This window comes from Schistocerca gregaria, chromosome 2 (genome assembly GCF_023897955.1).
Source record: "Schistocerca gregaria isolate iqSchGreg1 chromosome 2, iqSchGreg1.2, whole genome shotgun sequence".
NCBI lineage: Eukaryota > Metazoa > Arthropoda > Insecta > Orthoptera > Acrididae > Schistocerca > Schistocerca gregaria.
This window is the reverse complement of record NC_064921.1, coordinates 419,435,155-419,446,080: the sequence shown is the minus strand read 5'-3', so window position 1 is coordinate 419,446,080 and position 10,926 is coordinate 419,435,155. Positions and strand designations below refer to the sequence as shown.

Below are 10,926 nucleotides of genomic sequence, written 5' to 3'. Positions count from 1 at the left end.
ATCTACATCTACATCTACATGATTACTCTGTAATTCACAGTTAATGCTTGGCAGAGGGTTCATCGAACCACAATCATACTATCTCCCTACCATTCCACTCCCGAACAGCGCGCGTGAGAAACGAACACCTAAACTTTTCTGTTCGATCTCTGATTTCTCTTATTTTATTTTGATGATCATTCCTACCTATGTAGGTTGGGCTCAACAACATATTTTCGCATTCGGAAGAGAGAGTTGGTGACTGAAATTTCGTAAATAGATCTCTCCGCGACGAAAAACGTCTTTGCTTTAAGGACTTCCATCCCAACTCGCGTATCATGTCTGCCACACTCTCTCCCCTGTTACTTGATAATACAAAACGAGCTGCCCTTTTTTTGCACGCTTTCGATGTCCTCCGTCAATTCCACCTGGTAAGGATCCCACACCACGCAGAAATATTCTAACAGAGGACGAACGAGTGTAGTGTAAGCTGTCTCTTTAGTGGACTTGTTGCATCTTCTAAGTGTCCTGCCAATGAAACGCAACCTTTGGCTCGCCTTCCCCACAATATTATCTATGTGGTCTTTCCAACTGAAGTTGTTCGTAATTTTTACACCCAGGTACTTAGTTGAATTGACAGCCTTGAGAATTGTACTATTTATTGAGTAATCGAAATCCAACGGATTTCTTTTGGAACTCATGTGGATCACCTCACACTTTTCGTTATTTAGCGTAGCAGTAGAGGGGTTTTGGGGGCACGAGAGCAAGGTCTTCAGCGGTTATTTAGCATCAACTGCCACCTGCCACACCATACAGCAATCTTTTCTAAATCGCTTTGCAACTTTACTGGTCTTCGGATGACCTTACTAGACGGTAAATTACAGCACCATCTGCGAACAACCTAAGAGAACTGCTCAGATTGTCACCAAGGTGATTTACATAGATCACGAACAGCAGAGGTCCCAGGACGCTTCCCTGGGGAACACCTGATATCACTTCAGTTTTACATCACATGTCATACATGTCTTCACGTACGAAGAACAATTGAAACTTACTGAAAACTAAGACGGTGAAGTTTCCGGGAATAAGGATAAGTCGCTCAGTCTGTGCAAACAATAAACTGACTTTGCAGTTCTTGAGTTACTTAGAAAAAGTGAGTGGAACGGAGAGGACTGTTATCGTACTAGGACATATTCTGGCTTTCACACAGGTATCGTTTTAAACGTTCATCATTTTTTCACGTATGTACCTTACTGGGTAGAGTTGTCTTTCAGAGACTCATTCTTACCGCTCGCTGGCCTAACTCCTTCACGAGACATTTTGCATTACGGAAAACTGTTCCGAAAACTTTAACAGTACTGGTTCCTAGCCAAGAGAGGAGCCCTGCTCCATGACTCGTTCTGCTTACTTGTAGAGAAGAGGGAAGTCAAATGAGAATATTAAATATTTTAAAAATCTGTTTTACTGTACATAAGTGGAACACAGGCATATTACTATTTGTACTTTTTGGCGTGGAGTCCCTGTCGCCCAACACACTTCCTTTAGCGCGTAGGAAGAACGCGAATTCCTCTGAATAGAAAAGTGCAGGTCATTGATGGTTGCAAGTGTTACACAGGCAGTATGAGGCCGAGCATTGTCATGTTGCAAAATGACATTTTCAGTCTGGAGTCCACGTCGCTTTGATCTTATTGCAGGTCAATCTCATTTTTACCATATTGGAATATGACGCACTGGTCATACTGTTTCCCCTAGTCGTGTAGTATTCCAAGACAACGCCATGTTCATCCCAAAAGAGAGTCAGGAAAACCTTCTCTGTTGATGGCTGCGTCCCGAACTTCTTGGGTTTTGGTGATGAAAAATGTGGTGATGAACCCAGATTTCGTAACCTGTAACGTTTCTCATGAAGAAGACACGACATACTGCTTCAAAACGGCGTATAAGTTCTTCACAAAAGTCAACATTCCTCTCTATCACTTCTGGCGATGCCGTGGCACCCATCTTGCAGGCACTTGTCGAAATTCAGACAGTTCGTTGATGACGTGATGTGCCGAGTCATGATTAATGTTCAGATCCGCGGCTGTTTCAGTCCTCCGTCACACTGCGATTTTCCATCACAATGGCTTCAACTGCTGTAGCAGACTCTGGTGTTGCTACGTGGTGTACCTGAACCGGGCGCTGAGCGTGTGTCACAGAAGTCACGCCATTACCGAACTTTCTGCTCCACTCATCACTTCCTGCCGTAATGGACGTGCATTGCCATACTGGACCTTCATTCGCCGATGGGTTTCAATACGTTTCGTACCTTCACTACTCGGAAAACATATGACAGAACAATGTTCTTGCTTGTTGCATGTCGCATGCGAGGCAGCATTTCGAACTGGTATTGTGGCCGCATTTGGCTTGTCTGTAGTGTGGTACCGCCTGTAGGGCATTCCTTACATCATTTTCGCTTATTCTGGGCATCCTGCCATTGGATGTTCGGTTCGAAACTTTTCAGTAGTGAGGAAATATAATAATTTATATATTTGGTCCTCCTCAGTTGCATAAATGTATAATTTTCGCTGCAGTGGTTACCTGTTTCGAGCTGACACTCCCATTCACAAACTACCCACCTAAAAATTACAAAGTACATGTCGTACACTAATGTTTACAAACGTGGACGATAAATAGTTTGGACAAGAAGAGAATAGAAGCTTTCGACGTGTGGTGCTACAGAAGAATGCTGAAGATTAGATGGGTAGATCACGTAACTAATGAGGAGGTATTGAATAGAATTGGGGGAAGAGGAGTTTGTGGCACAACTTGACAAGAAGAAGGGACCGGTTGGTAGGACATGTTCTGAGGCATCAAGGGTTCACAAATTTAGCGTTGGAGGGCAGCGTGGAGGGTAAAAGTCGTAGAGGGAGACCAAGAGATGAATACACTAAACAGGTTCAGGAGGATGTAGGTTGCAGTAAGTACAGGGAGATGAAGAAACTTGTACAGGATAGCGTAGCATGGAGAGCTGCATCAAACCAGTCTCAGGACTGAAGACAACAATAACAACAACGCATGCCCATATTGCAGGCACTTACATGCTCACACAGGGTGTTTCCATAAGAGCGTGCAAAAATGCAACAGGACTGGAGAATGTTCCACTGAACAATTTGAGGTCGGAGAAGCCAGCTTAAGAAGATATGGAAGTAAATTTGTCTACCGCCATGTCTAGAATTACTATTTTCCATCTTATTTACAACAAGCGTATAACTTTAGACGTACTATGCTGTTTATTTACAAGCACATCCTTCATTTCCTAAAAGGGAATTTCTAGGAAGTCAATATGCAGAGTTTGTTTGCTTTAGTGGTCCGTAAGGTTGCTCTGTTTTATCGTATTTACATTGTCCCATGACAGAACGTGCTATGAATCAAAAACAGACCCATTCATTACTCAGTACTGTTTGGAGACATATAGTACAATACGATGGAGTACCAAGGCTACGGTTTTGCAGAACTCACTAACATGCACTTTGTGTAAGGGGCAGTACGTTGCAATGCTCTCGCTGCTGAAAGGTCGTACAGGGAACGATTTCCTAACAATCATCAACCGTCACGAAGAGTGTTTATTTCTCTCGATCGACGAATAAGAGGGACTGGTTCGTTGGAAAGAAGAAACAAGGGACCTGGCAACATGAGAACCACTCCCACACCCGATTTTGAAGAGGAGGTGCTGCAACGCATTGCAGCGGGTCCCACTACAAGTACTCGTCGTATTGTGATTGAAATGGGCGCTGCACATACCAGCGTGTGGCGAGTACCCCACGAACAACAATTACACCCATATAATCCAAGAGTCGCATTGTGTCAGTGGTTGCTCCAGCAATCGATTGATCGACCAGATTTCCTCCAAATCGTGTTGTTTACTGACGAGGCCTCATTTGATCGTGATGATATTTCGAACAGCAGGAACAGCCTTGTGTGGGGTGAGGAAAACGCGTATGCTGTAGCAGAGTCACACCATCAAGTACGTTTTTCTGTGAATATCTGGACCGGCACTGTAGATGACTTCACTGGGCCATATCTTCCACCTGCGCCTCTAAATGGCCACCTGTACTTGAGGTTCGTGCAAAAAAGTTCTACCTGAGTTGTTGGAGAACGTACGTTTCGCTGTTCGTGAGAGGATTTGGGTACAACATGACGGTGCACCGCTTCACTTCAGTGTGGATGTCCGCAACCATCTAAGTGATGTATTTCCTAGTTGCTGAATGGAAGGGGAGATACAGCTCCATGGCCTGCGAAGATTAAAATGGTTCATATGGCTCTGAGCACAATGGGACTTAACTGTCATCAGTCCTCTAGAACTTAGAACTAGTTAAACCTATCTAACCTAAGGACATCACACACATCCATGCCCGAGGCAGGGTTCGAACCTGCGCCCGTAGCGGTCGCGCAGTTCCCGACTGTAGCTCCTAGAACCGCTCGGCAACTCCGGCCGGCGCCTGCTAAGATACAGTACAAGTGGTACGTTCATGACGGTATCTGCTGCTAACTGTAACTGATGCAAATAGAAAAGCGAACATCAAAGTGATTTTATTCCTTAAGCTATCTTCTCCGACCCCAGATTCCCTGCCTTATATTGTTCAGTGGAGCATCCTCTATGTCCCCTTAAATTTTTGCACTCTCTTACGCTAACTAACTGTAACTAGACATACAAGATGGTGCCAAAAGGCACGACAACTTCTGAACAGAAAGTCAGAGTATGGGTAACAAGTGCCCTTGTTGATATTAGCCTATGGGTGTACTGTTGCATCTGACTGATTCAATTATAGTGACAAATATTGCTTTTAGTCGTCAACAGGACACCTTGGTATGTGTCACCCTCATACATAAGTGCATGCGCATATGTTTACCTATTAGTTTTCTATGGTGCTGTCGTACTCATTGTCACTTATTGATGGTTTTTTATTAAAAAAGGTATAAAAATATCAATTTTACGTTACAGCAAATGGTATGTGTTACAAAATAACGTAGCATCCAAATAGAACATACAAAGTCAGGAGGTGACGACATGTGATTCCTCCTACGTACAACACTCTATTTACATTGCAGGATACAGTACCAAGAAATACTATCTTTCATACAGGGTGTCAATGCTAAAATCTAAAATACCTTTTTTTATTGTATGTTATCCACATACTACCCACATAAATAAAATAAGGTGAAAGACCTAAGACGGTTACATGTTTTAATTTACATGATTTATGTAACCTTTGGTAAAAGACTCATAGTTACGCAATTGCTCTGCCACGAGCCTCGACCCAGCGATAAATTGGAATCCTACACGGGATTCGGCGCCTCACATTACCTTGGGTTGGTATCGGGTCAGTTTGGTGTATGCGAAGGAGAGCTTCATTATACAGAACGTACGAAATTACTCCTGGTCCCTAGAAACCTAACCTGTTGTGTGACAGTGAACTTCGATTAGGGACATTCTGTAAACTGATTTAGAAGGTGGTCGAAATGAGTTGTATCGTCATCTCGACAGAGAAATATACCCGCACGGATACTATTGACTGGGTTAAGTGTAACTGATTGTGTTTTTCTCAACATATATACCTATTTTCTATTAAATATTGACTACTAACCATAGGCTCCATGCTGGTTGACGTTGTCGATTGAATACTAGTGCTAGTTGTTTTCGTTCAAGAAAGGCGGACTTGATAATTCGTAGCCTTCCTTGTTGCTTATGTTCTAGCTGCTGCTTGTTTAGCGGTGGAGCCATTTAAGCTATGTTGTTTTAACTGAAACCTCTGGTGAGTGTTAATGATAAAATCCGCTACAGTTGTGAAATTTATTTGTTTTAAAAAGGAAAACACAACTCGCCTTCAGGACTTATGCCCTATGTTTAGGTGGATCTGCAAAATTTTTGAATGTGTAATAATACCTATCCAGAAGGTTAAGACAATCTAAGCTAAAAAGAACCAACAGAACGTCTTAGAGAAAATGCCCTATACGTACATTAAAATGTGAGTCCACAAAGGAGTTCAAATTAACGTAAGTTAAAATATGTGAAAATAGTGCACCCTTGGTACATGAAATGGAATACAATATCCTTTCGAATTATAGGTTTGCCAGAAAGCCTCTTTTACAGTGGGACCTACATAAAAGATTAAGGGTCGCCAATTAGAAGAGCGGAAACCACCGTTAAAGAATTAACGCCCCGACCTCCCAAATCCCCCATTTCAAATCTTGCAACCGTCCAGGGTTAGGGGTGTGCACGCATGGATCGGCATGAAGACAGATTGGCGATCTTTCGAGCACTGAAACGTCCATGAAAGGGGTTATAGACTGCGCACCTGACGTTAGTGGGGAACACAGTGTAACCCCCTGAGTAAAGTTTGCTACTCACCAGTGCTTCATAGACACCCTTCAGTCCGGTATGAAGCACAACCCAAAGTTGGAATGCCTGCGGGAGCGGCCATGATCCCGTAACGTTAGCCATGGGACTGCTCACGCCATAGCACTGTCACAGTTTAAATTAATGTAGCCGCCAACAACAGGTCTAAGAAACCACAAACTGTCATCTGCTGCTACGAAATCTAACTTCCGAGGCACTAATTACGAATTACCGCGTCTGCAATTGAATACATTGCAAACCAAGAAATCGTGTAAAACCAAAGAAACTGACGTAATTCCTGCGATGTCACTCAAGGATTCATATAGCACGCTTAGAGAGCATAGTCTCAAATTGTCACTAATTTGTACATGCACAAAGTTCTAAAACAGCTAATACAAATGGAAGGAAACTTTAAAGCTCTTATAGCTTACCAGCAATTATTGTAGAAGCAGCTACGCTTGAGCACAACTGATCGCATTAAGAATTGCCATAGAACAAAAATGTACAATGAAAAATTTTTAAGGAACGTTGCTCACAGAAACCTTGACCATATCAGTAAAATCCTAAATAAAACCAAAATACTAAAAAAATCAAAAGCATAAAACACATAGTAACTTCCAATACGTAAGCCCATGAACTTGCGGTGTAAATGTTGCAGCTCCCGCCCCCTCCCCTCCCACTTCACCAAAGGCCCTCTATATTTGGAACAAGGAGATCAATTTTTACCGCACTGTGATACCCTGAAAGCATTGGATGTAGTCATTAAGTATACCGCTGTGCCTTAACTCGGTTTGTGCATTAAGTACCCTCTCAGAATAATTAATTTTACATTTCATAACCCCCATTTCCTCTAAGATGTTAAGTATCGTGCCTTGACGTTGTACATGAATAATATCCAGATCTTCCCTAATATCCTGTAAACTATGGTTGAGTGATAGATAAAAAGGCTGAGCTGACTTTGAATTATTGACTGCTTAGTAATCCTTGTACCTGATGTTGAAACTTCTGCGCGTATGACCCATGTATCTGACATCATATTTCGGGCAGTCAATATCACATACCCACGAAATATCGTATTATCTAACCTGCCGTTCTTCTTGGTGTATGAAACGTCGTCCACTGTTTTTGGGAATGAAAAATAAAAGGTGTGACTTTTAAAGCTCTCAAACACCTGTTTGCCTTATCGGAGATTAGACGGTAACAGAATATTTTACAAAACCTACTGTGCTCGTTACCGTCATCCTGTATCAGAAGCGAGCTACCCTTTAGCCTATTTTTAGTACTTAGCTGTGTGAGACTTCTATGTATGTCGCTAACGATCTTAACCAGGTATGCATTCACCTGGGCAAGATATCTGACGATATCCAATTCTCTCATTTCAGCTTCCCTACTCAACGGAATTTCCCAGGCTATACTTAACATTGTTCGAAAGGCACCCTGTTTATGTGTCCTGGAATGTGCAGAAGTATTATGAAACAACGTATCCGTTGAAACTTCCTGGCAGATTAAAACTGTGTGCCCGACCGAGACTCGAACTCGGGACCTTTGCTGGTGGAGGCTCTCTAATGGTGTGGAACGTGTGCAGTTGAAGTGGTATCGGATCCCTGGTACGTATAAATACGACTCTGACAGGTGACTCGTACGTAAACATCCTATCTGATCAACTGCATCCATTCATGTCGATTGTGCATTTAGATGGGCTTAGGCAATTCCAGCGGGACAGTGGGACACCATAAACGTCCAGAATTGCTACAGAGTGGCTCCAGGAACACTCTCCTGAGTTAAAAAACTTCCGCTGGCCACCAAACTCCCCAGCGTGTCTAAGGCTTTCAGCCTGACCGGGTTGCCTCCAAACACTTCTTCGACGATTGTCTGGTTGAAGGCATGTGCGACACTCATCCATCGGTGAAGAGAACATGATGCCAATCCTGAGCGGTCCATTCGGCATGTTGTTGGGCCCACGTGTACCGCTCTGCATTTTGACGTAGTTGCAAAGATGGACCTCGCCGTGGACGACGGGAGTGAAGTTGCTCATCATGCAGCCTATTGCACACAGTTTGCGTCGTAACACGACGTCATACGGCTGCACGAAAAGCATTATTCAACATGGTGGTGTTGCTGTCAGGGTTCCTCCGAGCCATAATCCGTAGGTAACGGTCATCCACTGCAGTAGTAACGCGACAGTTCCTGTCTCTCTGTATCTCCCCCATGCCCGAACAACATCGCTTTGGTTCACTCCGAGACGCCTGGATACCTCCCTTGTTGAGAGCCGTTCCTGGCACAAAGTAACAATGCGGACGCGATCGAACGGCGGTATTGGCCGTCTAGGCAAGCGTGAACGACAGACAACACGAATTGTGTATCTCTTTCCTGGTGGAATGACTGGAAGTGATCAGCTTTCGGACCCCTCCGTCTAATAGGCGCTGCCCACGCATAGTTGTTTACATCTTTGGGCGCGTTTAGTGACATCTCTGAGCAGTCAGAGGGACTGTATCTGTGATACAATATCCGCAGTCAACGTCTATCTTCAGGAGTTCTAGGGACTGGGGTGATGCAAAACTTTTTTAAATGTGTGATATGTTAATACACGAAGTTCTTAAACAGAGTGATATTTCCCAAAATAGAAGTTGCTGCTTTTTCACACGGAAGTGACTAAAATACAGCAGAAACAAACACTTTCAAAGAGTACCCACACTACAGCAAATGGTACAGTGATCACATTCTACAGAGCTTTGCCTAGTGTTTTTCCATTCAGCTGTATTCCAGTCATTTTTACTCCGTTTCGTATTTCCACCTGGGGTAATTTCCCAGTTGCAGAGAATCACGTTTTCTGATAGCTTGTCTTTCATTACTTGGTGATTTTACTTTCAAAATAAAATATTGTTTCCTTATAGGTAGTACCCAGTTGATAGAAGCAAAATACGAACAAGAAAATTAATCTTTGTTTATGGCAGTTTGTTTTACGTCATGGTTGTGCATCGATTGTAAATGAACTGGTTTCACATGTAACTGATTATTTTGTGGTGACCGCAGATCTGAGGATAGTTGTATAGATCTGAACCAGTCAACTGATGGTTGATATGCAATAGCACTGTCAAATAAATACATATTAAACGTAAAAGGTTAATGATCTCTCTGGACTACATGAACCTCCAGAATAACAGTAAATATTTGACTGCTGAAGGAGTACGTATCCAGTGTTCTTCTTTATTTGAAAGAATGGCTGTGACAGCATCTGTGACTGTTAAGGGATATTTTCGCTTTTTAATGTCACGACTCTAGTCATTAAACGTCAGTCTTGTACGTTTAAATTTAATCCCTGTGAGGCGTTTAGGACGCCTTAGTTATTAAGCACAAATCCTACATAAAATTTCTTGCTGGTAAGCTGTAGGGTACATGACAATTTGAAAGTTCCATCTGGCTTACGTAGTAATGGACTGAGATGTCACAGTTTGTGCTATGTTTGTATCCATATAATCGGAAACGTATAGGAGAAGATGCTGTAAACATTTTGTGTATGTTATCACATAACAAAGAATACTGAGACGTCACAGTTTGTGCTATGTTTTTATCCATATAATCGGAAACGTATAGGAGAAGATGCTGTAAACATTTTGTGTATGTTATCACATAACAATGAATACAGAAGACCCCATACAGGTACTTTCGCCTGCAAAGTAATATGCCTTGACCATAGGACGCTTATGCCAACAATGGTCATTCTGTCCGTAGGGCTGTGAAGACGTCACTGAAGAGAGAAATATCATAGATAATTGATTATTCAAGTACGCCGATTGCAGAAAAGACAGCGCTGCATAGAAGGTGAGAAGTCTAGGATCTACCGCATAAGATAAAACCAACAGTTAAAACAGAGAATCAACACGCAGAAGAAGACCCTTACTGTTTGCACACAATAAAATAACGTTGTTCAGTGAGCCACTTCCCTGATTTCACAAGAGAACGGAAATCGCAGCAACGGCGCAATTTCGCAGAAGCCATGACCGACCATCACCGAAGGTCGTCGGCTACGCGAGAGCAAGGCTGCGAGTTCGCAGAAGCCACGGCCGAGCATCGCCGAAGGTACTCGAACACAGCCGATGTCATTTGACAAAAGCGCGATGCGAGACCACGTGCACTTTCGTATTCCGTGCAGTGGTGCGGAAGCACCACTTTATCGACGATAGCTTGTCACTGTTGGCTGTGTACTGGAGCGTCGTAAGATCATCTTGACTTCTTTCGCGGTGAGTAGAGCGGACTTCAGTTAATGTTGATTTTTATACGAATAAGTGAGTGAGCGTTAGTATAACATATATGTGATATACAGCAATTAAATAGCTCCAATAAATTAGGAATGCTAATACAATGTTCTTCTTATGATATAGGAGATCTTAACACTGGCAAACTGATGTATTAAATAGTTTACCTACAGCATATGTACTGCAATTTTCGTTAAGATAATTTGTTACAAAAGAATAAAATGTCATTTTTAAATTTGGAGTAATCTGAAATGTAATGAATCTGAATCATCCTCTCCATTTTGGCAAATTTGTTGATCACCAGGTGGTAAATTTCAG

General features: G+C 42.6%; 1 protein-coding gene across 1 annotated transcript in view; it reads left to right on the top strand.

The window, feature by feature from the left end:
• Positions 1 to 10,492: 10,492 nt before the first annotated feature.
• Positions 10,493 to 10,926, top strand: part of LOC126336171 (uncharacterized) — a 48,824-nt gene continuing 48,390 nt past the window's right edge. Inside the window, exon 1 of the mRNA XM_049999668.1 lies at positions 10,493 to 10,593. The gene's annotated coding sequence lies outside the window, so the exon portion shown is untranslated. The remainder of the gene's footprint in view (positions 10,594 to 10,926) is intronic.